This window comes from Balaenoptera physalus (genome assembly GCF_965194825.1).
Source record: "Balaenoptera physalus genome assembly, chromosome: 1".
NCBI classification, from domain to species: domain Eukaryota; kingdom Metazoa; phylum Chordata; class Mammalia; order Artiodactyla; family Balaenopteridae; genus Balaenoptera; species Balaenoptera physalus.
The window spans coordinates 181,387,619-181,414,244 of NC_138882.1; the positions used below are offsets into that span (position 1 = coordinate 181,387,619).

The 26,626-nt window shown below is 44.2% G+C and overlaps 2 long non-coding RNA genes across 8 annotated transcripts in view; one reads left to right on the forward strand and one right to left on the reverse strand.

Annotated features, from left to right (window-relative positions):
- Positions 1–26,626, forward strand: part of LOC309655098 — a 219,636-nt gene that overhangs the window by 50,471 nt on the left and 142,539 nt on the right. The window contains exon 2 of the long non-coding RNA XR_014260619.1: positions 10,715–10,913. This is a non-coding gene — a long non-coding RNA (uncharacterized lncRNA). The remainder of the gene's footprint in view (positions 1–10,714; positions 10,914–26,626) is intronic.
- On the reverse strand, positions 4,774–25,172 carry LOC309655065. Of its 7 annotated transcripts, XR_014260597.1 has the most exons (5): positions 24,511–25,172; positions 23,068–23,162; positions 15,282–18,446; positions 14,896–15,038; positions 4,774–5,831 (listed from the first exon to the last, which is right to left on the reverse strand). It is a non-coding gene; the product is annotated as an uncharacterized lncRNA (long non-coding RNA). The 7 variants fall into 7 exon arrangements; XR_014260598.1 differs by having other exon boundaries at positions 23,068–25,172; XR_014260599.1 differs by lacking the exons at positions 23,068–23,162; positions 24,511–25,172 and adding an exon at positions 13,775–13,848 and having other exon boundaries at positions 15,282–20,306.

A 26,626-nucleotide genomic window follows, 5' to 3' on the forward strand; every position in this document is an offset into this window, starting at 1 on the left:
AGATAACTAATGACTGGAGAAGCAGAAAATACAAGAAAACTTTTTTGGGGTAGAAGAAGTTGCAGCAGGGCAGCAGTGCGAGACAATGACATTGAACCATCCCCAGGGACCCAGCAGTATCAGATCTGCAAGCTGCAGTGCCTAGTATTTGGGGACAGTGGTGGCATCACCTTCAGTGTACTAGTTTACAGCCTGCTTTAAGGAGTTTCCTCTAGTAGGGTAGCTATGATGAGTGTTCTCTAACCCTCTTGGGATTTTATGGACCACCTGATATTCTTTGAATAAATTCCCTTTCTCCATAAGTCAACTAGAGTTTGTTTCTCTTAGCTTGCAGATGCGGATGGCTATTGCTATAGTTTTCTTTCTTTCTTTCTTTCTTTTTAAAATATTTATTTATTTATTTGGTTGCGCCAGGTCTTAGTTGCGTCAGGCAGGCTCCTTACTTGCGGCTCACTGGCTCCTTAGTTGCGGTATGCGAACACTTGGTTGCAGTATGCATGTAGGATCTACTTCCCTGGCCAGGGATCAAACCCGGGCCCCCTGCATTGAGAGCGCAGAATCTTAACCACTGCGCCCACCAGGGAAGTCCCCAGCTATAGTTTTCCACATGGTCACATGCAAGGCCGACTTCCTGGGCGTATGACCCATGCAGTTCCACAGGGCCCCATTCTCAGAAGAGCCCACGCAGTTTTTGTTTCTGTTTTTTAATTTTATTTGTTTATTTATTTATTTATTTTGGCTGCACCAGGTCTTAGTTGCAGCATGCAGGATCTAGTTCCCCAACCAGGGAGGGAAACTGGGCCCCCTGCACTGGGAGCATGGAGTCTTACCCACTGAACCATCAGGGAAGTTCCCCACCCAGTTTTTTTACCGCCCTGCTTTTACCATCTTGAAATTCTTAATAAGTTTCAAGCCAGAGGCCTTGCCTCTTTAGTTTCATTTTGCACTGGGTCCTGTAAATGACGCAGGCAATCCTGGTTGCATGGAGTGGATGATGTGTGAATTTCCCTATTTTTCAGGAGACCTCAACCCCGGAGCCCTCTGCCTTCCTATACCCATCTGGCCTGAGCTGTCTGCACAGCTGTCATGCTGTCTTCCTTTTGCCATCAACTTGGGAGTTTCCCTCACTTTTGGCCTGGGTTGGAGCCACTGTCTCCTGGATACTCGTCTTTGTCTTGTGTTTTCCTCTCACATGGGTGGAGTACATCATCAATCACTTTCTGAGAAAAAGTGCATGGGAGGTAAAATTTTTGAGAGTTTGTGTATCTGCAATTATGTTTATTCTGCCTCACATCTGATTGATTGGCTAGGCGTAGAATTCTACCTTAACATTTTTCACTTAGTGTTTTGAAGGCTTTGTTTCTTTGCTTTCTAGCTTCTATGTAATTTATTATTCAGAAGTTCAAGGCCGTTCTAATTTCCAAGTCCATACATGTGGCATGTTTTTGGTTTTTCTTTTCTCAGTCTCTCTCTCTCTTTCTCTCTCTGAAAGCTTTTTGACCTCCAGGCCAATGCCCACAAGTTTCCTGGGGATGTTCCTCCAATGTCAAAATGTATTTCTTCATACTCCATAGGGTTCAAACTAGGAATAATAATTACAGAATCTCCCTATTTCTTTCATTCAACAAATGATTTATTGAACACTCACTGAGTGCTGGACAGTCTGCTAAGCCCTGGGTTTGCAATGGTCAATAGGGCAGAAAGGACTTTTGCCCTCAGTGGAGCTTGTGCTATAGTAAACAGGGAAGTATGTGTAATTAGATCAAAGAATTGCATATTTTGGTACTTACTATGAAGAAAAGATGGTGTTGTGACAGTGAGGGATGAGGGTGATCAAGGAGAGTCTCTCTGAGTTCTGAAAGATGGGAAGGAGGCAGCATGTGAAGAGCCAGGGTGGAATGTTCCAGGTAGAGGTTTCTACAGATACCAAAGTTCTTGTGCCAGCCTGTCAGACTCACCTGATTAAGATTCCTGTTACTTCTTGAATCTCACCTCTAACTCTCTTCCAGCCCCTCTGGCCACCTCATTGTTCCTTGAACATACTGGACACGCCCCAATCTCAGGGCCTTTGCACCGAATACTGCTTCTTCTGAGAATACTCTGCCCCCACGTATCTGCCTGGCCTGTTCCCTCACCACCTTCAAGTCGCAAATGTCACCTTCTCGTTGAGACCATCCCTGGCTACCCTGTTGAAAATTGCAAATCCACTCCTCAGCACCTCTGATACCCTCCCTCAGCTTTCTTTCTTTTCCCTTAGTCCTGATTCTCATCCAACGTACTGTGTTCATTGATGTGTCTCGTTTACAGTCTGCGTCCCCTCACTAAAATGTAAGCTTCCCCAGGGCAAGGATTTGTGCACATTTTGTTCCCTGTCGTATCTTCAGTGCCAAGGACAATGTCTGGCACATAGAAGGTGCTTGATAAACATGTTTCGAGCGAGTGGATGGCTCTGAGTGTGAAAGAGCTTGGTATGTTTGGGCAACAGAAGGCCAGTGCATGCGACAGGGTGAGCAGATGTGGGGGGGGCAGGAGAGGAGATTGGAGAGGTGGGTAGAAGGCAGACACATGGGCCTGGTGGGGCATAGAAAGGTGGGTGGATTTTATCCAAAGCATAATAGAAGGCCTTCCAAGGGTTTTAAACAGAGAAGAGACCTTATCCAACCTGAAAATTTTATTTATTTTTTAAAATTTTTATTTATATTTTTACAGTTTTTTTTTTTTTTTTTTTTGGCTTCACCATGAGGCTTGTGGGATCTTAGTTTCCTGACCAGAGATTGAACCCGTGCCCCCTGAAAAATTCCCTGAAAATTTTAAAGGATCACTGTAGCTGCCATGAGGGCCTGGACTTAGGATAGGGAGTAGAAATGGGGAGATGAGTTAGGTGGCTACTGCAACAGTCCAAGCATGAGGGCAATGCAGATGGTCAAAGTAAACAGATTCCAGATTTGATAAGAAATCTGCACTCAACCCTTGTCTCAGGATCCTTGCTAAAATCCAGGTGTAAGTTTACTTTTACCTCTTTTTAGGAGATCTTCCTTTAAATTTCAAGTTTGGTTTCATGGTTAATGATCCAGTTAGACTCTAAGAGAGATTGGAAGGGGATAAATTAAATCCTGCCAGCCCTCAGAAGCTAAGACCAAGAAGTCAGAGGAATCCTTGCCCTAGCCTTCAAAGTCCTTAACATAAGATTTTCTCCCCTCTACTTGGCTCATGGCTGATCATACTTCCTTGGTATTCCTTGAATCTGTCCTAACCTCTCCATGTCCAAGGAGCGAACCCTTCCTTGCTCTCTCCTGCTCCCAGTTCACCTGGTATGCAGATCAACCTCTGCTTACTGCTCTGCGTTGAAATTATTCACTGGTTTGCCTGTCTTCCCAACTAGACCGTGAATTCTTTGAGGGCAAGGACCTTGTCTACTCATCTTTGTGTCCTGGTCTTGTCTACAGTGAGTGGCACATAGCAGTTGCTCAGTAAAAGACTGTTGAACTTGACTGCTATAGCCACACTGACCATGCCCTCAGGACAGCTCTACTGCTAACATCCTCATGGTGAGATAAGAAGAGCTGGCTTGTCTTTATCAGCCCTGAGCCCTCAACCTGATCAGTCACAGACACTCTTTCCAGGATCTTTTCCACATTAGGCAGAGACTTCCCAGATGCAAAGGCCTCTGACAGTTCTCTCCAGCAAGTGCCGAGACTTGGCTAGCCAGGGAAAGGGTTCTGAAGTTGTCTCCAAATAAGGTGAAGGGATTAGCTGCTGTTAAAACAGCATGGGAGCTGTCAGTAAGGAAATAGTCTCTCTGAGATGGACCCTCCTGAAATTGATAATATGATGCTTTCAAATATGAGCTACTGACAGGACAGAAGCCTGCTTATCACTGAGTCTGACTCTTCCTTCCCAGCCAGGGATCCAATGGTGCCAATCCCACTGAGGGCTGCTGTACAACAGATGTCAGGATGCAGCCCACTTGAGATCCCAGGCAGGGAAGGGTCCTTAATTAGTTAACAGGCATGGTCTAGTAATAGTAATGTCACAAGAAAAGTGTGGGTTCAGGCTTTCTGAATAGTGTTAAAACACTATGTAGAATGAACAGTCAGAAGTCTCCAAGAGCCAAGTATTATTAGAAAAGCCTTTGTTTCAAACTTTTATCAAGAATATTCATACAAAGTATATTATTATCTGTTGCTTTGTAACAAATTATCCCCAAACATAGCCACTTAAAATGGCACTTATTGGGACTTCCCTGGTGGTCCAGTGGCTAAGACTCTGTGCTCCCAATGCAGGGGGCCCGGGTTTGATCCCTGGTCAAGGAACTAGATCCCTCATTCCACAACTAAGAGTTCACACGCCACAACTAAAGATCCAGCACGCCACAATGAAGATCCCGTGTGCTGCAACTAAGACCCGATGCAGCCAAATAAATAAATAAATATATTTTTTAAAAAACCCCAGCACTTATTATCTCATGGTTTTTCTGGGTCAGGAAATTGGAAGAGGCTCAGGTGGGTGGTCCTTGCTCAGAGTCTCTGATGAGGATGCAGTCAAATCTTTGACTGGGGCTGCATCATCTGAAGGCTCGACTGGGGCCAGGGGCTCTGCTTCCGTGATGGCTCACTCACATAGCTGTTGGCAAGAGGCCTCAGTTCCTTATCACATGTACCCCTCCACAGAGCTGCTTGAGCATGCTTATGACATGGCAGCTGTCTTCCCCCAGAGCAAGCGATCCAAGAGGGAGACCTCCATGATTTTTATGATCTGGTCTTAAAAGTTGCACACTGTCACTTCTACTTTATTCTATTTGTTAGAAGCAAGGCACTAAGTTCAGTTCATAGTCAAGGAGGGGAATTAGGGTCCACCTTCTGAAGGGAGTGTCAGAGTTGCAGACATATTTTAAACTGCCTCATCCAGTCACGAAAAAACAAGAAGACTGAAAGTCTTGAAGCTGCTAAAATTTCTATTGCATTTAGGTCAAAGGGGATTAGGCATGAAGAAGAGTCCCAGGCCAAAAGTGATGGCGAGTTTGTTCATTCGTCCATCCATTCATTCATCTATTCATTCCACAGCTATCCATTAACACCTACTGTGTGTAGTTGGGAATCTGGACTATATGTTATAGGGCTCATGAAGAGGCACAATTATAATTAAAGTGACCGTTGCTGACCTTTATAGAGCACTTACTGTGTGCCCTTGCTGCAGAGAGCTTTAGATCTAATTATCTCATTTAATCCTCCCAATAACCCTTTGAGGTACTATTATTGTTCCCCATTTCACAAATGAGAAACTTAGACTTGGAGTGAAGTCAGGTACCGTCAAGAGGTAGAATCCATGATTTGACCCAAAGGACTCTGACCCCAAAGCCCTTACACTTCTACTACTAATAATGGTCACAAGTATTATTCCTACTTTAATTGTCTGTTCCTGTTATTTGTCTGAGGCTGAGAGGTTGAGTGACTTGTCCAAACTTGTTTTGGCAGAGCTGGGCTGCAAAGCCAGTTCCTGAGAGTTCCAAGTCATTGCTCTCTCTCCTTCACTTGCATCAAACCAAGTCCTTTCTGTCCTGCTTCCTGCAGAAACAGAGCTAAGATGGGAAAGGGCCCAGGGGAGCGGGGAGGGGTGTGGAAAGGGGAGAAATTATCGCTGAGGCCTGGAAGCTTTTATAAGCGTGGCTTTCCCCTGGTTGGTGGAAGAACTCATCAGCATCTCTCCCAAGGCTGCTGTGGAGATGCCGTGGAATTCCTGGTGGGCCTGAAGAGGTGTTGCTCTGCCGAGGCTGTCAGCCAGCTGGCCTCTCAGAGAAGCCCCTGCGGGGTGTGGACACTCCAGACCCTGAGCTGCAACGAGAAATGATGTCAGATGTGGCTAATCATTACGGAGCCCTCACTGAGCGTCAGGCACGTAGCTAAGGTGTTGTGTGTCGTGCACGTACACTCAGGGCATCCCCACAGCTGTAGACGAGTCTGCACTAGCTATGATTCCCATTTTACAGAGGAGGAAGCTGAGGCACAGAAAGGGTGACTTGTCTGAGTCCACAGAGACATCCAGGCTTAAAGTGGGTTAACTAGGGTTCGGAGAGGGGGTGAGCCATAAATAGTTTAAGCGCAGGGGCCTAGAGTTAGGGGGTCTGGAGGCACTCCTGCCCTTGTGGGCCTTTCCTTCCAAAAAAAATATTTAAAATCATATTTTAGGACTATGTTGGAATAAGGATGAATCAAATCCAGACTAAATTCGTTATATATTTATTATCATTATATTCATTTTTTTCCTCTCAATTTTGAAATAAAAAATTGGGGGCTTCCCTGGTGGCGCAGTGGTTGAGAATCTGCCTGCCAATGCAGGGGACACGGGTTCGAGCCCTGGTCTGGGAAGATCCCACATGCCGCGGAGCGACTAGGCCCGTGAGCCACAACTACTGAGCCTGCGCGTCTGGAGCCTGTGCTCCGCAACAAGAGAGGCTGCGATAGTGAGAGGCCCGCGCACCGCGATGAAGAGTGGCCCCCGCTCGCCGTAACTAGAGAAAGCCCTCGCACAGAAACAAAGACCCAACACAGCCATAAATAAATAAATTAAAAAATTAAAAAAAAAAAAAATTGGGAATTGCCTGGCAGTCCAGCAGTTAGGACTCCACGCTTTCACAGCCAAGGTCCTGGGTTCAATCCTGCAAGCTGCCGGCACGGCCAAATAAATTTTTAAAATAAAATAAAATAAATGAAAATTAAAACAATGTGTGGGCCCCTAAAAATATCATGGACCTCATGCAATGTGCCTCTTATGTCTAATGGAGAAGTCGGCCCAGTCTGGTGTCCTGATTCCCTTGCTCACTGACCCTGTGGCCTTGGCAGAGTTACTTGACCTCTCTGTGCCTCACTTTCCCTCCCTGGAATATGGGAATAAATGGCAGACTATATTATAAACGGTGATAATGAGGATGACATGAAGTAATACATGTAAAATGCTCAGCACAATGCCTGCCATAAATGAAAATGCCCACACCGAAGATATGGGACTCACCAGCCTCCATAACTGTGAGGCTCAATTCCTTATAAACAAACAAACAAATAAATAAATCCATCCTATTGGTTCTGTTTCTGTGGAGAAACCTGAATAATATGATACACTGTCATGATAAATTTTTGAATAAAATGTTTTCTCCTACAGAATAAAAATAATACTTGCATATTAAAGAAAATATTCCAAGACAACCTCTGCTAACATTTGGGTATATTTCCCTCTACCTTTTAAAAACAAAATTTTAACATAGTTGAGCTCTCCATAATTTTGCTTTTTTGCTCTTAAAATTTAACATTATAACAAATTACATTTCCTCATATTATTACAAACCTTGAAAACATAGTCTTTTCTGATTTAAAATAAAAATAATACATGCTTATTGTAGAACATTTGAAAAATACAGAAGAGTGTAAAGAACGAAAAGTCTCCTGTGATTCCACCACACACTAGTATGTTTTTGTAATACATTCTAGTCTGTTTTCTTTTCATGGATATAATATAATAATATTTATTCTACTTTTTTATATTATAATCTCATTAAATATTCTTCAAAATCTTATTTTTAGATGGCTTGTTATTCTATGAATATACCATGAGTTTTTTAGAATACATATCACCCCATTTTTTGGTTTTGTTTTTTATATCACTATTTTTTACATAAATTTATTTATTTTATTTATTTATTTTTGGCTGCATTGGGTCTTCATTGCTGCACGCAGGCTTTCTCTAGCTGTGGCGAGCAGGGGCTGCTCTTCGTTGCGGTGCGCAGGCTTCTTATTGCAGTGGCTTCTCTTGTTGTGGAGCACGGGCTCTAGGCGCGCGGGCTTCAGTAGTTGCAGCACGCGGGCTCAGTAGTTGTGGCGCATGGGCTTAGATGCTCCGTGGCATGTGGGATCTTCCCGGACCAGGGCTCGAACCCGTGTCCCCTGCATTGGCAGGCGGATTCTTAACCACTGCGCCACCAGGGAAGTCCAATATATCACTCTAGTTTTGAACTGTAAAATGTAGTTTTAAACTGTAAGTATATAATATAAGCAGAGGCTCCATAAATCACTTCACCATTCCCCTCTGGTTGGACATTTAAGAAGACGCAGTAAATATTAAAAATACCAGATGATTTCTCCTTCCCACCAGTGTCCTGCAAAACTGGTCCATTTGTCCAATTTACCCCCAACCTCTTTCTTTCTGATCCCACACTCCATACTTGCTTAGCTACACTTGTCTTTGTGTATGGGATGAATGAATGACCACAGTGGGCAATAAATTGAATGCCTGCCAGAGGATCTCAGATCTTAGACTTTATTTTATAGGCGACAAGGAATGAGCAAAGACTTTTTAATAACAGAGGGCCTTAAGCAGATCAGATCTGTTTTCCAGAAAGATCAGTCTGGTAGGAAATGAACAGTAGGTGCAGAAGGGAAATGAAAAAGGCAGGAAGTCTAGGTAAAAAGGTTTTTCAATTGAGAGGTGAGAGCAGTGGAAGTAGAAATGAGGAGATAGATGAGAGAAAGACATTCCAGATAAAGAAGGGACAAGGCTTGGTAATCAAAGAGGAGGGAGGAACGTGGTAGAGAGGCCACTGATAATTGAGGATGATGAAGCCATTTAAGTAAAACCCTGCCCTTATGCCCACCAACCCCTGGAAGGGCAAGCAGGTGGAGTCCACTCCCAGGAAGTTCCCCAGCCAATCACAAACATTCTCAACATCAAGACGATGATGTAAAACATCTTCGCTATTCCTGTGCTCTCTGCATTGGTACCTTCTCCCCACTTTGCCTCCTCTTTCATCTTCTACCCCTGGCCCCCCCCAGGGCCTCTGGCTCCATCGAGCCACAACCCCTTGTGATTGAGGCTAAAGAGACTTATTTCTGTCTTACCAATATTAATAGGCTCTTGTAGATCTTTGTGGCATTATTATGATAAAAGATCTGCCTTCTCATCTCCTTCCAGGGTTGAGAATGGAAAGGAGCAGAGAGAGCGCAGGGCCCAGGGAAACCTATCCTGCCACACAACCAAGAGAGGAAACACACAAAGGACCAGGTTTGAAATTCACGATGCCAATTTTCACTGGATGCATTGTTCTTTAGGTAGCACAGGCCTTGCCTGCCACAGTCAAGAGGGAGGTTTTGTTGGGCAGAGGGTGACGTTTTCTTGGCAGATGATGTCAATTGTGGTGACTGGAGCAATGCTTTTGAGTCTCGGTTTTTCTACCAGTAATGTGGCCTGAGTATTACCAGTGTTTTTGCAACTATGCCTGAAGGTAAACTATCTCTTCAAGATCAAGTTCTGCTTCCTGATTCAAGCAGTGGTCATCTTCTCTGCCAAGAGGCTGTGTCTGGGGGGTCCTTGACCAGGTCCTCAGTTTGCCCTTATTCTTCATCAAAGTGTCTTTTGGTGTGAACCCCCTTTTCTCTGGCTTCAAGTTTCCATGAGGCAGGAGGTCCATCAAAGTAACATGTCAGCGGCTTTTGGTTCCTTCTCTTACTGTTGTCCATAGGAGGAGGAGTAACGATCTGATTGGCAGGTTTGGGAGAAGGAACTGGACATGCTCAGCTCAGTGCCTTCCTCCTTGCTTCTCTCTAGCAACACACATCTTCTTCTGCTCCTCCAAGCCGTAAGTCCAACAGGAGCAGGCTCTACCCCTGAGGCACAGGTCTGTTCCTGTCCACTGCCATCTCAAACTGGGTGGCTAAGTCTGCCTAATTCTAGGGTGAAGAATTAGAAGGCCCCTTAGTCAGACACCAAAAGCCAACGTTTTCATTATCAGCTTTAATGGTAATAAAATTTCTTTCATCTCTACCTACTTGATTCCTGTCTTCCCTTCATTTTGTTCCAAATTCAAGCAGGAAAAAGTGGCATGTTATTTACTGGGTTTTCCCCAAACCCTAACAGTCCCAGTAGAGACACATCTAAGATGCTTATAATAAAATTAGAGAATTGGACCTCCCAATAAATAGAAATAACACACATTCATTTTAAGTCTAACAACAGAGACAACATATAATTCATTATAAGCCTAGCAACAAAGTGATGGGATTTCCAAAAAAAAAGTTGTGTTCTTCCAATCTGTAGCTAAAATATTTACATGGGGCCCTGGTGATATGCAGGCAGTGGTTTACAGAGCGCAGCCTGTTCAAACCAAACAGTTGCTCTATTCCCGATTTTGGAAACTCGTCAAGGAATCAGTGTTTACTTAGACAACTTGGGCCCCAAGCAGCTCTTGTGTAGGCTGGATTCAATTCAAGGAGAAGCCATGGCTCGGGAACATTCCTTCTTCTCCCCTGACCATTAAATCACAGACCTCTCAGCTCTCCAGGGCCCTCTAGAGGGCATCCAGTCCAGCCTCTGGTCAACTGTCCAGTCCCCAGGCTGGGCTACGTAGACTTAAGTTCTGGTTTAGAACTGGCCCCTTGGCGCCCAACCTAACGAGTAATCCTGTGTGTGAATGTCTTATTCATTTAACTCCCAAAGAGAGAGTATAGGCTTGAGGGCAAAGGATTTGATGTTTAATACGTGGATGACTTGAATTACTCTGGAGCATAATGCAAGGGGTGGGCCAGCTGTGGGAAACAGACCATGGAGAACCTAGGAAGGTCAAGTCTGAGTGTCCAGGAAACAAGATCTGCTATTTCTACCCAAAGTAAGAAAACAAGCCCAACATTATCGAAGAACAAGCACAAGCATGAGGATCAAGAATAATGCACAGGGGGGCTTCCCTGGTGGCGCAGTGGTTGAGAGTCTGTCTGCCAATGCAGGGGACGCGGGTTCGAGCCCTGGTCTGGGAAGATCCCACATGCCGCGGAGCAACTAGGCCCGTGAGCCACAATTGCTGAGCCTGCGCGTCTGGAGCCTGTGCTCCACAAGAGAGGCCGCGATGGTGAGAGGCCCGCGCACCGCGATGAAGAGTGGCCCCCGCTTGCCGCGACTAGGGAGAGCCCTCACACAGAAACGAAGACCCAACACAGCCATAAATAAATAGATAAATAAATAAATAATTAAAAAAAAAAAAAAAAGAATAATGCACAGGGACTTCCCTGGTGGCGCAGTGGCTAAGAATCCGCCTGCCAATGCAGGGGACACGGGTTCGAGCCCTGGTCCGGGAAGATCCCACATGCCGCGGAGCAACGAAGCCCGTGTGCCACAACTACTGAGTCTGCGCTCTAGAGCCCACGAGCCACAACTACTGAGCCCACGTGCCACAACACTGAAGCCCGCGCGCCTAGAGCCCATGCTCTGCAACAAGAGAAGCCACCACAATGAGAAGCCTGCGCACCGCAACAAAGAGTAGCCCCCGCTCGCCGCAACTAGAGAAAGCCCACGCGCAGCAACAAAGACCCAGTGCAGCCAAAAATAAATACATAAAAATAAATAAATTAAAAAAAAAAAAAAGAATAATGCACAGAAAAAGCACGTGCCACTGTACCTCGGCTCTCAATATGAGATAGTATTGTTATTACTGTTCTCATTGAGATGATTTTGAAAACTAATGAGATTAGCGTGTGGGTAGGCCCAGTGCAAATAACAGTGATGGGGTTAAAGCAGTGACTGCCATTGTTTCTGTGTGCTCCATCCTTTTTTCTATTTGGTGACTGCCTTTTCTTGACCTTCCATGGTTCTAATGGAGCCATCAGCCACTGCCCCTGTTGGTACAGTGGTGGACAGTGACTTAGGCCAATCTTTTCTTCCAATGTGATTGGTCCTGGGATAGGCACCTAGAGCCCGTGCTCTGCAACAAGAGAAGCCACCGCAATGAGAAATGAGAAGCTCGCACACCGCAACGAAGAGTAGCCCCCTCTTGCCGCAACTAGAGAAAGTCCGCCCGCAGCAACGAAGACTGATGCAGCCAAAAATAAATAAATTAATTAATTAATTTAAAAAAAAAAGAAATGGTCTTCAGTCTAGATGCTGGAGCAGTGCTGTCTAATAGAACTTTCTGCTATGATAGGAACATTCTATATCTGTGCTGTCCACTACAATAACCACTAGCTGCATGTGGCTGTTGACCACTTGGAATATGGTCAGTGAGACCGAAGGGCTCAATTATGTATTTATTTAATTAATTTAAATTTAAATATACACATGTGGCAATGGCTACCATATTGAACAGAGCAGCTCTAGACCAAAGCACGGCATTAGCAAACACAGATGTGGGTGAGGATAATACCCAGTGCTTGCTTGGCCAGGAACATGTGCAGGAAGAGCTACAATTTATAAGTGGCAGGGGACAGGGGGACTCCAGGATTGGAGCAGTTGGTAAAGGAAAGTCATCTCTCTAGTTAGCAATTTAAAACAATGTATTCTGAAACCTAGAGATTATCGTACCAAGTGAAGTAAGTCAGAGAAAGACAAATATCACATGATATCACTTATATGTAGAATCTAAAAAAAAAAAAAGATACAAAGGAACTTATTTACAAAACAGAAATAGACTAACAGACATAGACAACAAATTCATGATTACCAAAGGGGAAAGGAGGGGAAGGGATAAATTAAGGATTTGGGATTAACAGATACACACTGCTATACATAAAATAAATAAACAACAAGGACCTACTATACAGCACAGGGAACTATATTCAATATCTTGTAATAACCTATAATGGAAAAGAATCTGAAAAAGAAAATATATGTATATATGTATACATATATATATATATATATATATAACTGAATCACTTTGCTGTACATCTGAAACATTGTAAATCAACTATACTTCAATGAAAAAAAAAACCAATGCATGCTGGTGTATGTGCTCTATTGCAAAGCTACAGGACTTCAGAGAAGACTGTCTTAGAGTATTTTTTTAATATGTAAATTGCAAAGTAATTTAACCACATTACAGAAAGATTAGTAACCAGAGGGGGGGAAAAATCCCTCTAAATTCCACCACACAGTTGTGATTATATTTATATATTTCCTTTCAGTCTTTTGCACATGCTTGTTTATACTTCACATGCTCATTTATGTAGTGGACGTACATTTTAAATTATAACCTCCATGGATATACATGTTGTATCCTACATTTTCCATTTATCACAAGTATTTTTCTGTGTCATCATATTCTGTGTGTAATTTTCAATAACTGCAAAATATTCTACAGGTTACACTCACTCTATATAATTCATATAACCATCCACTGATTTTTGTATTTTTTAGGATATTTCCAATTTTCTTCAGAGGGTTGGCGGGACAGGTGTCCTAAGGCACATTAACTCCCCGCCCCTGCATATTTTGTGGAGCAGGAACATGAGCTTTGAAGGCAGGCAGACCTGGGTTTAGATCCTGGGCCTCCATCACTTAGTAGCTACATGACCTCTGAGAAGATCATTCATCTCCCTGAGTCTCAACTTTTTCATCTATAAAATGGGAATAATAATACCTGCCTTTCAGGTTGTTGTCAGGTATTTGTAAATTGCCTCCCACAATGCCCGGAATCTAGGAGATGTTCATGAATTATAACACTATTATAAATATTTTTAGATTATAGTTTTTTTTAGAAAGTTCAATTACTAGTAGTGTTTATAATCTAGTCAGTGTTCTGAGGACCTCTCAATTGCAAGAAATTTCCTGATTTATGCTAATGAGTCTCATGGCCCATCCCACCTGCTTGGACCAGAATCCCTGTCAACTTAGACGCTGGGACGTGGAGGCTCCCTAAGGCTTAGAGAAATGCGGGCTACGGGGAGACTCGGGGGAGGCACTGGGGGAAGCTACAGAATGGGCTGGAGAGGTGGGCAGGAGGGGGATTTGCCTTTCACCTACTAACCAAATGCACAAGCTTCCCCTTTGGCTTTTGCTTCTCTCCAAAGCTCTTCTTTTCCCACAGCGATGGGTGACATACTGAAAATGGGGAACATCAAAGTGAGGGCGGAGGAGGAAATAAGAGGATTTACACGATGTGCTTTCCTGCCAGAGCTGGCCGCCCCGGGGTGACAGGTAAGGCACTAAAATATAGGGAATTCTGTCCCTCTGAGGACTTCTAGTCCTGCCTGAGCTACCGTGAGCAAATTCTTAAGCCTCTGTGAGTTGGGCTTTCCTTGTTGATTAAGTGGGGATAGAATAATAATGCCCACACGGAATTGAGAAGCTCCAATAAGAAAGAAACAATAGGGCTTCCCTGGTGGCGCAGTGGTTGAGAATCTGCCTGCCAATGCAGGGGACACGGGTTCGAGCCCTGGTCTGGGAAGATCCCACATGCCGCGGAGCAACTGTGCCCGTGAACCACAACTACTGAGCCTGCGCGTCTGGAGCCTGTGCTCCGCAACAAGAGAGGCCGCGATAATGAGAGGCCCGCGCACCGCGATGAAGAGTGGCCCCTGCTTGCCGCAAGTAGAGAAAGCCCTCGCACAGAAACGAAGACCCAACACAGCCACAGATAAATAAATAAATAAATTTATTAAAAAAAAATAAAAGAAACAATAGTGCCCAGTTCTCAAGCGTGGAGCACCTGTTAAGTACCAGGTGCCAGGTGGGGCGATTCACACCCATCACCTCTTCCATCAGTCACAACAGTCCCCAAAGGCTGGTGTTGTTATTTCCACTTTACAAGGAGGAAATCAGGGCTCTGAAAGGTGAAGGCCCGTGCTCACCCCAGTGCACCTCCCTGCTTTGTAAACTGTAAGGCCCTGGACGGTTGTAATCTGTTGTTATGACCCTCTAGAGGTCTTCTTAGCTCATTCCCTGGAGAGTTTTGCTAGAAAGTTCTTCTAGAGGATTGCAGAGTACATTGAACAAACTGATTTGACATGTATATGTTGAGCGCCTACTGTGTGCTAGGCATTGTTGTGGAGACTCAGCAGTGAATGCCACGGATAAATTATCCTCCAAGAGTATACATTTTTGCGTGAGAAGGCTGACGGATTAAAAAACAAACAAGTAGGGAATTACCTGGTAGTCCAGTGGTTAGGGTCCCGCGCTTCCACTGCAGGGGGCACCGGTTCGATCCCTGGTCGGGGAACTAAGATCCCGCATGCCGCGTGTCACAGCCAAACAAACAAACAGGTGTATAATATGCCCTGTGATGATAAGTTCTGGGAAGAAAAATAAAACGGAAGGGTGAGTTTATGTCCAATGGTCAGAGCAGGCTCTGTGATGGCAGCTGTGCTCACCCCTCAGCTATTAGGGTCTACAAGGGTGTCATCTCCATACGGACAGAGCCCTGGGATCTCATTCGTCCCTGTAGCCCCAGTCCCCAGAAGTGGTCCTGGTTCCCCACAGGTGGTGAATAAATATTGACTGAAGGAGTGAATAAACAAACAGCCATCATCTCAGACCTGCTGGAGAAATGTCCACGGCAGGGTAGGCACGGGGTTTTGGATTCACTTCCTATCAGCTGACGCTCATGGAGAACCTTCTGTGTGCCAGGCATTGTTCCAGCCTCCGTGGCCGCAGAACAACCCTTTCCTTTGAAGATCTTCGCTAGAGATGATGGTGGAGCTTGCAATCTAGGAGTCTAGAAGAGAAGGAAGCGAAAAGAATAAGGGGAGAGCAAGGGGTTAAGTGCAAAGAGTAAGAGTTTCAGGGTCAGGAAGGAGTTCAGCAACTGTATTGCCTGACTTTTTTTTTTTTTTTAGTGCAAAAAATAGCTAGTTCTGCTTTTCGGACTGAAGCTGGCTGAGTCAGGGGTTCAAAGAGAAGAGCATGAGGATGGGAGTGGCAGTTGTCATCTGCAGCAGATGCTAATGCCCCAGAGACAGATTTGTGGACGTGAAGATGCTTCCCTCCACCCCCTCTGGCCCAGGAATCAAGGTCAGGGGCAGACAACCAAGCTCAGTTCCCTGGGGTCCCCATCCCAGCCTCTCAACCAGGCCAGCCCTTCCCGAGAACATCACCCTTGTTCCACCCTTGGACTCTACATCAGGCTCAGCAGTCTCAGAGGCCAAGGGTGTGAGAAGAATCATCCCAGCATGTGTTATGAACCATTATTTCCATTCCTTTGGCTGTGCTTTCTCCTGAGCCCCGAAGACACTAGGTCAGTGCTGCTTTCAGCCCAAACGTCTGACGTGCCAGGCCTTTGTTCAGCCTCACAAAAGAAGGGGATGATTATTAAAAGAACAGACCTTGCATTCCATATTTACCCCAGATGACATTGCCTTGATCCCTAAAATAACTCCAGATCGCCTGGGTGGAACTTGCTCGTTCTTTTTCATCTTGCTATTTTGCAACTGTTTATGGAGACCATCACCATAGTGATATTATCAGAGCAGGTCAAATGAAACTCCAAACCCTTGGGTTGTTATTGGTTTTCCTTTGTACCTTGGAACATGACTTTTTCACCCTAGACCAGCTCTTTCATTTCTTTTAAGCACTTTTCTCAGCTCCAAGTCAGCAGCAGCACTTTCTAACTGATTCCCAGCAGTTAAAACCACAGAGGTGGTCCACGCTGAGATGAGGGATGGAAGTACTTGGGCTGAGTTTCCAAACTGGAAACCATATTTACCAGAATTCTCCTTTTCTTCAGATAAAACTTGGGTCAAAGTTTCAGAGTATTGAAAGAGGCACTAAATAAACTAAAAGTCTAAAGAACCTACAGTGTTTGGTCCAAGGAACATGGCTATAGAGTTCAACAAATAAACACAGCTGGCGTGGGGAGAGCCTTTAGCAAATACTTATCTTCTTGATTATTTTTTTCATAACCATCATCTTGGCCAACAGCCTTTATTGTAGCATTCTCATACATTGCTGGTGGGAGTGTGAATTTGTAGGACTTTTCTAATAGAAAACTTGGCAATGGTTAGGAAAAGCCTGGATAGTGTGCTCTTTCTGTGAAGCAAACTTCTACTTGTGGGTTCTAAGAAAATAATTAGGGATGTGAGCAGAGGAATACATATGAAGACGTTTGTTGCTAATAATGGTGGAAGAATGGAAATAACCAAACTGTACAATACAAAGGGATTGCTTTAAAAAAATCACCATCTATCCATACGATGGATACTAAACTAGAATTACAAATTGTGCCACAGGAGAATCTTTAATACATGTAAAACATTCATGATATGTTCTCAGGTAAGAAAAAACAGGTAACAAGAATGTGCATGCAGTATGATCCCATTTTTGTAAAACATGTATGTATATGGAAAGGAAAAAGATTAGAAGGATAGGTTCTAAAAAGATGGCAGTGATTATTCCTTGGATAATTTTCTGGTTTTGCTGTTGTATCTATAATTTTTACAATGAGCATGTATTTCCGTAGTCAGATGTTTAAAAAGCTATTTTGAAGAAGAATAAGCCACTGTGCCTTTAAAATCACCTCTGGGGACTTCCCTGGTGCTCCAGTGGTTAAGACTCTGCACTCCCAATGCAGGGGGCCTGGCTTCCATCCCTGGTCAGGGAACTAGATCCTGCACGCGGCAATGAAGATCCCGCGTGCCGCAACTAAGACCCGGCGCAGCCAAATAAATAAATATTTACATATTTAAAATCACCTCTGATGGATTTTGTGGGCAGAAACAGACTCTTATTCCAGGAGCCTCCTTACATACAGCTCATAAGATAGAAAGTGCTCAATGATCTCTTATTGTGGTTGAAGATAATGAATGAATTGTATGGTACCTGGGACCGATAAATATTTAGCAACCATGGGTTTTCGGCCTATTTAGAGTTTAAGGTCAAAAATATACAAGGCTGACATAACCAGGCATAAAACACACACACAATGTAGTAAGACCGGCACATGTATTTACGAAATACCAAGAACCGTCTGATGTTCCGTAACAGCAGTGAGGATGGTTGGGGGCAGGGGAGGGGACCATCCATAAAATCAAAGCGCACATGATATGCCACCAACTTATTGCCTGTCCTATTTAAACCTCATGACAACTGTACATGGTAGGTATCATGCACCCATTTTACAGATGTGGAAACTAGAATATGGAGGTTCAGTCACCTGCTCTCTCACCATTGCAGAGAGATAGAAGATGCAATTATTCAGCTAGAAGAGGTGTGGAGCCCAGCTTATGACTGGAATGGGTGGGACAGGAAGGAAGGAGTACAAGGAGAAGGAAGACCTATATACCTCTATGGCATGGTCCCCAAAGGCTTCTACCAGACCGGTAAACATTTAGGTTGCAGGCTGGAGAAAATAATAATTTTAGCTACCCTCCTTTGAGTACCTGGGCACGATGTCAATATAAAAATGAAGATTACAGGATGTCATTGTATCCAACCTCACTGGCTTGTGGGAAGCGGTAGACGTGCTGCAGGAATATGTAGCACAAATATGCCAGGGAGTAAATTACACAGACTCCTAGAGTCTGTCATCATTATGATCATCACTCAAAACATCTAAACACCTCCTTGTTTGGGGTAATGTGGAGAAGTGAAAAAAAGGATAGGCTTTTTGGATCAGACAAAACTCCAGTCAAATCCTGGCTCACCTTTCTGTAGTGATGTGACCTTTGTCCATCTTCACTGGCTCCACCTTGAGGTACCTGTGGAACCTTAACACATTCATGGAAATCCTGCTTCAATATTATCATCCCAATCATTTTCTGCTATGTTGGAAGCTATCATGGGTAGCTTTTTAGACCTGTATTAGTCAGGGGAGTGCTAGCTGCTGAAACAAGCTTCAGTGCTTAGTGGCTTACAGCAAAGGTTTATTTTCCCCCTAGGATACAGTCTGACTGGATGTTTTCAGTAGACTCTCCTGAATGGAATACAGGCTTCCTCCAACTTGGAGCCTCTGCATTCGGCTGGCTGATGAACAGAGAGAGAGGGAGAGTACGGGGTAGGTCCCAAGGGGCATTTGATGGTCATACCTGGAGGTGGCCCATTTCACTTCCTCCCACATTCCATTCGTCACAGCCCCATCACATGACCACAACCTAACTCAAGGGAGGCTAGGAAATGTAGACAGTGCTTGAGCCCAGGAAGAGGAAATGGAAAAGGTGACCCTGTAGCTTGGCAGTGCTACATACCTGTAGCAATCACGAGTAGTGTGGGGCAGAGAACAAAAGGTCATCAAGATAAAGCCTAACAGAACTGCCATGCCAGTTGTCCAGGCAATGCTGCCTGACAGAGAGATATCTCTGGTGATCAGAGTTTTCTCATACAGGTTTTAAACTGGGCCAGATCTTACAGGATCTCAGACCAAGTATGTCTGATCCTATCTGGCAGTTTTAAGCTATAAAGAAGGTAGCACGATGAATATTAGAAATGGGTCCCATCACGACTGGCATTGCTCTGTGCTGAACCACCCGTCCCACCATGCCCTGAACTTTTCCCCTGTGCATTTCGCTCTCAGTGTGCCTACCTTTAGACTTGGTGGTTCATTTTCTCCACTTAGTCACTTTACCTACCAAACTGAATACTTGCCATCACTCCTCTGCCTTTGGCCTTTGCTTTCCTTTCTGGCCCAAATATGGAGTCTTTCTGACTACAGTGGCATTGATTGCCTTAGATAAATAGGTTACCATGTCTAGCCTGGTCGGAGGCGTTAACAGCCTCAACAAGGTCCTCGTATGCTCTGCACTCCAATGGTTCACTTGAACAAAAAATAAAGCTGAATGAAAATAAAAACAAAAATAAACAAATGGGATCTAATTAAACTCAAAGCTTTTGCACAGTAAAGGAAACCATAAACAAAACAAAAAAACAACCCTCAGAATGGGAGAAAATATTTTCAAATTAAGCAACTGACAAGAGATTAATCTCCAAAATATACAAACTTCTCATGCAGCTCAATATCAAAAAAAAAAAATAACCCAATCAAGAAATGGGCAGAAGATCTAAATAGATATTTCTCCAAAGAAGACATACAGATGGCCAAAAAGCACATGAAAAGATGCTCAACATCACTAATTAGAGAAAAGTCAATCAAAACTACAATGAGGTATCACCTCACACAGGTCAGAATGGCCATCATTAAAAAACCTACAAATAGTAAATGCTGGAGAGGGTGTGGAGAAAAGGGAACCCTCCTACACTGTTGGTGGGAATGTAAATTGGAACAGCCACTATGGAGAACAGTACGGAGGTTCCTTAAAAAACTAAAAATAGGGCTTCCCTGGTGGCGCAGTGGTTGAGAGTCCGCCTGCCGATGCGGGGGACACAGGTTCGAGCCCTGGTCTGGGAGGATCCCACATGCCGCGGAGCGACTGGGCCCGTGAGCCACAATTACTGAGCCTGCGCGTCTGGAGCCTGTGCTCCGCAACAAGAGAGGCCGCGATAATGAGAGGCCTGCGCACCGCGATGAAGAATGGCCCCCACTTGCCGCAGCTGGAGAAAGCCCTCGCGCAGAAACGAAGACCCAACACAGCCATAAATAAATAAATAAACCCAAAGTTAAAAAAAAAAAAAAAAACTAAACTAAAAATAGAGCTACCATATGACCCAGCAATCCCACTACTGGGCACATACCCAGAGAAAACCATAATTCAAAAAGACACATGCACCCCAATGTTCATTGCAGCACTATTTACAATAGCCAGGACATGGAAGCAACCTAAATGCCCATCGACAGACGAATGGATAAAGATGTGGTACATATATACAATGGAATATTACTCAGCCATAAAAAGGAACGAAATTGGGTCATTTGTAGAGACGTGGATGGATCTAGAGACTGTCATACAGAGTGAAGTTAAGTCAGAAAGAGAAAAACAAATATCGTATATTAACGCATATATGTGGAACCTAGAAAAATGGTACAGATGAACCGGTTTGCAGGGCAGAAACAGAGACACAGATGCAGAGAACAATGGGCTTCATTCATAGGGCACCATATTCCAGCTCTGTCCTAATTGTTTGTGATGTGACTCATGGTCCCTGCCTCAAGGAGCCCAGAGAGTAGTAGGGGCAAATTACAAGTGAAAAGGTGTACCTAGTACAGCATTTCCACAGACACACAAAGAAAGAAGCCCCAAACTCAGCTTTTGAGGGGACAGGCAGAAAATACTGCATGAAGGAAGAGGTGACCATTCTTCTGAGTCTGAAGGGTTAGCCTTAGATGCATTGTAGAGGTCATCCCAAGCCTAGTGGGCAGCTGGTCGGCCGGCATAATAAACTAAATATGACTTCTCCCAAATATGCATATTAAAGCTCCAACAGCTGGCCCACATTTGAGAAGCTGTTCTCTAACTCTGAGCAAGACCTCGCAGATGGTCAGGATACAAATACTTCTAGTCCAGCAGAAGGCAGCTGTGAGTTCTTCCAGGTACCTATTAGAAAAGCAAAAACAGGACTTCCCTGGTGGTGCAGTGGTTAAGAATCCGCCTGCCAATGCAAGGGACAGGGATTCGAACCTTGGTCCGGGAAGATCCCACATGCCATGGAGCAACTAAGCCCGTGTGCCACAACTACTGAGCCTGCGCTCTAGAGCCCGCGAGCCACAACGACTGAAGCCCACGCGCCTAGAGCCCATGCTCCGCAACAAGAAGCCACCGCAATGAGAAGCCCGTGCGCCGCAATGAAGAGTAGCCCCCACTCGCCGCAACTAGAGAAAGCCCGTGCGCAGCAACGAAGACCCAATGCAGCCCAAACTAAAAATAAATTAATTAAAAAAAAAAAAAAAAGAAAAGCAAAAACAAAAGCCCTGAGAGGATGATGTCTAACCTCAGACAAAGCACCCCCTTGGCACTGATGACTTTGGGGTGTGTTTTTGTTTGTTTTTTGAATTTTAGAATTTTATTTATTTATTTTATATAGCAGGTTCTTATTAGTTATCCATATTATACATATTAGTGTATATACGTCAATCCCAATCTCCCAATTCATCACACCACCGCCCTGCCACTTTCCCCCCTTGGTGTCCATACGTTTGTTCTCTACATATGTGTCTCTATGGGGTGTGTTTAAAAGAAGTGGAGTGCTAGTGGTCTGTCTCCCTCCACCTTCTTGCTACGTGTTCTTTCAGGATGCTGCGGGTGGGAAAAGTTGATCTTAGTGGTCTAGCCGAGGCTGCCTCCTTTGCAAACCACACAGTGTTCTGTCTACAGAGGAAATCAGCATTTTGGGGGCCTGTACTCAGTCCTGCTTAGGGTTCCAATGATGAGAAATTTCTGAGACCCAAAAGGAGCCTGTTTTGATAATTTGCATGAGATTACCCAGAATGCATGCTTGTAGTGACCATCTGTTTTTTTTTTTTCTGCTCTTCAGCCTCCCTTTCTCCTTCTTTTGTGAATAGTACCCTGCTTCCCCTCCCCATTACGTGGGAAACAGCTCCCCTCCCCCATTACGGGGTCCCCATCCCTGCCAGCTCCAGGAGTGGGGACGTGACTGAGGCCTGCTGGTAACTGAGGCCGTGAGCGTGGATGAAATTGTCTAAGGAGAAGCCGCAAAGTCAGAGGAGGAGAGAACCCCATCATTTAGGGGTTGCGTAGAAGAGGATGAGGCTGCAAAGAACGGAGAAGGAGCAGTCAGAGAGGTAGGACTGAGACCAGGAGAGTCACGCGATGTCATGGAAGCCCGTGGACCAGAGTGCTTTAAGGAGGAAGAAGTGACCAATAGTGTCAAGTACTCCTGCGGAGTCAACGGAGCTGACGATTGAAACACGTCCATGCGCTTTTCGACATGGAGGTAGGGGTGACCTGAGGGTCATTTCTGTGGAGGAGGGACGGAATAGAAGGGGGAGTAGAAGTGGAGAGAGGAAATACTGACAATTCTGTAGCTGAGAAAGACAGGAGATAGGGTGGTGGGCTAGAGGGATCCATGTAGGCTTTTTCCTTCTTTCTCTTTCTTCCTTTTTTTTTTTTTAACATATGAGACACTTATGCATGTTTAAAACCACAGTAATCATCTAGTTGAGAGGGAGTAATTCAACAATCTGGGGAGAGATGGGATAATTGACGTTCCTAAAAAAAACAGAATCCCCGAGCAGGAATATTGTTTACTGCATTTCCCACATTTACCTGATGGACCATCCCCCTTCAGGCAGAGTTTAATTAGTGTTCTACAGGGAGCACTGTGGCCCAAATTAGGTCAAGGGCCTATCCTCAAACCAAGGCCACACTTTGGCTTCAGTCAATCAGGATCCTGTCCTCAGGAGCTGGGGGTGGGCTCAACTCCACGCAAACTAAACATCTGAGAATGAGGAAGGGTTAAGTTGTAGAAAAGACCACTAACCCGGCTGAAGATGGGGAAGATGGAATTACCAGGTGACGTATCTTCCCTCCTGGTACTCTTCCTAATGAAGATCCTTACATTGAATCCCACTAGAACTTTAGTATGTGGAGGTAGAATGTTCAAGGAATATGGTCAATAAAATTTAAAAAAGAAAAAAAGTGAATCAACTATACTTCAATAAAATTTTTAAAAACAGATATGGTTTAAACCCCTTGTCTGTAGAATTCAGTGTAGTGAGGGGTCAAAAGTTGGCTAATTCTAGGGTTCTTTCTTATCTCCAGACACACAGTAAAACATCTAAAACCACTGTTAGTAATCTGAGAAGATCCCCACCTCAGGGAGCACGCTCTGGCCTGTTAAAATCAGAGGTGATTTAGGAGCTAAACAAGCCCCAGCCCCCTGGAATGATTGTGCATTTATTAACCCAACAGTTCCAGCTGTGGAGACTTAATTGAAGGAGGAAAGATAGAAACCATGTTGGGCAAATGTCTGGGTAATGCCCACTTTACGCGTCTTATAATTAGCTGATGAGCATCACAAAAGATTCAGCGTATGGTGGAAGGTTGACTTGAGTCTCTGAGGTCCTCAAGATTGCTTCTTCCTTCCTCGGGTGATGGTACTATTTGGTGCGGGACTTCCTCCCACCCTGCCTCAATTCAGCAAACACTCATGGGCACCTACTATGTGCAAGTTGCCATGCTGTGTGCTGCTATGTACTGTAGTAACATCGTCTTTTGCTATTTACAAAGCACTTTCCTACATATGATCTCAATTTAGTGATTCTGAGAATTGACTTTGAGTCAGAAAGACCAAAGTGAGGATGGGTTCATCCACTTATTTTTTTTTAAAGGTTTTTATTTTAATTTTTTTGGCTGAGCCATGAAGCTTGCAGGATCTTAGTTCCCTGACCAGGGATTGAACCCGCGCCCTCGACAGTGAAAGCACCGAGTCCTAACCACTGGACCGCCAGGGAATTCCCTGTCCACTTATTATCTGTGTGAACTTAGGCAAGTCATTTGTCTAAGCTTCAACTTCCTCTTCTAAAGAATGGTAATAATAGGAATTCCTAGTGCAAAGGACTGTTGGGAAGACTCAGTGAGATAATACAAGAAAAGAGCTTAGCACATAGTAAGCACTCAATTAAAAGTTGCCACTACTTTATTATTCATTCTTGGTCCACTTATTCACGCAATAATCCTATGATGCGGATGCTATTATCTTATTTCACAGACCTTCACTGAACACCTATTATGTTCCAGGTGCTGAAGACCCACAGTGACTAAAAGAGCATTTAGATACAGAAAAGAAGGGACCCCAGAACTGAGTCCTCAGCAAAGGAAGCGGAGGCATCAAAGGGAACTCAGAGGAACCCTGAGTCCCAAGAGAGGTGTAACAAGGAGGAGAGCGGCCAACTGTAATAATGTCAAGAGGTCAGGGACCTACCTGGTGGTCCAGTGGCTAAGACTCTGCGCTCCCAGTGCAGGGGGCCCGGGTTCGATACCTGGTCGTCTAACTAAGATCCTGCATGCCGCAACTAAAGATCCTGCACGCGGCAATGAAGATCCCACGTGTCACAACTAAGACCTGGCACAGCTAAATAAATATTAAAAAAAATAATAATACCAAGAGGTCAGCAGTAAGACAAGGCCCCGAAGTGACCACTGGCTTCTGCAACATGGAGTTTCCAAATCGACAGGTGGAGGCAGAAACTCGAGCCAGACTGATTTAAGGAGAAACCAGAGCTGATGTGGAAACAGCCACTGCAGAGAACTCACACGAGGTTTTGATGCTAAGGGGAGCAAATAAATGGGGGAGGTGGCTGGAGGGAGATGTGGGATCAAAGAGATTTTTGTTGTTAAAAACATTTTTTTAGAATATTGGGGCATTTTTTAAAGCAGGTGGGAATGATCCAGGATGGGGGAGAAATGAGTGACTAAGGAAGGGAATCCAGAGTAAGGAACTAGACGTATATTCAATAGCCTGTGATGAAACATAATGGAAAAGAATGTATATGAATGTACAATGAAGTCACTTTGCTGTACAGCAGAAATTAACACAACATTGAAAATCACCTATACGTAAATAAAATAAATTTTTAAAAAAGCACAGGGGAAAAAAAAAAAAAAAAAGCACAGGGAACTATATTCAGTATCTTATCATAACCTGTAATGGAAAAGAATTGAAAAAAAGGCATATATATATACACATAAGTGAATCACTTTGCTGTACATCTGAAACTAACACAATATTGTAAACCAACGATACTTCAATTAAAAAAAGCAAGCAGGGAAGGCAGAAAACCTGGGCAAGATGCAGAATTTTTGGTAGAGGAGAGGGTTCCTGTCTGACTCTATCATGTCTGTGAAGCATGAGGCAAGCTCATCTGCTTAGAGTGAAGGATGAGAAGGGGACAAAGGAAGACAATTGAAAAATCATCCTTGTAGAGTGTGGGGAATTGAATACAGCAGGAAAATACAGTAGGAAGGCTAGGCAGGACTGAGGGTTCAGTTGAAATTCATGGACATCAACTTAAAGTGACATCTGCCAGTTTTAATTTTCCAGCAATATTCAGATATTCTGAGACAGGTAAAGAGTAGGGGAAGAGCTTTGTTTAACTAGAGCTGGGCAAGCTAGAAGAAAAGAGAGGGGCAAAGGGGTTATGGGGTTTTGCAAGGAAGTGAGTATATTGATTATGACTGAGTGGGTGAGGAGAGAAGTGAGCACCAGTGGGAAAATAAATGCAAAAATCTGGCAGAGTCAAAAGATTTGCAGGTCTGGATGAGGTTGAAGAAATGCTTGTGTGTGATACTGCAGTAAAGATGTTAAAGTCAGATTTGAGATTCTGTGATTGTGTTTTCTGAGATAGTGCAATTCCTGGTGAGAATAAGTCTGCTTTAAGACCATGGGAGTGGGTATTTGGGGGCGGGGGGACTCAATGGTGGGGAAGAAATTGGTGAGAAGTCAATAAGATTTCTCATGAAAGGGAACCCTCCTACACTGTTGGTGGTAATGTAAATTGGTGCAGCCATTATGGAAAAAAGTATGGAGGTTCCTTCAAAAACTAAAACTAGAATTACCACATGATCCAGCAATCCCACTCCTGGGCATATATCCAGAGAAAACTGTAATTTGAAAAGATAACATGCACCCCAATGTTCATAGCAGCACTATTCACAAAAGCCAAGACATGGAAGCAACATAAATGTCCATCGACAGATTAATGGATAAAGAAGATCTGGTACACACACACACACACACACACACACACACACACACTGGAATATTATTCAGCCACCAAAAAAAACAAGGGACTTCCCTGGCAGTCCAGTGGTTAAGACTCTGCACTTCCACTGCAGGGGGCTCGGGTTCGATCCCTGGTCGGGGAACTAAGATCTTGCATGCTGTGTGGCACGGCCAAAAAAAAAAGAACAAAATAATGTCATTTGCAGCAGCAATATGGATGGACCTAGAGATTATCCTACTAAGTGAAGTAAGTCAGACAGAGAAAGACAAATGCCATATGATATCACTTGTATGTGGAATCTGAAACATGATACAA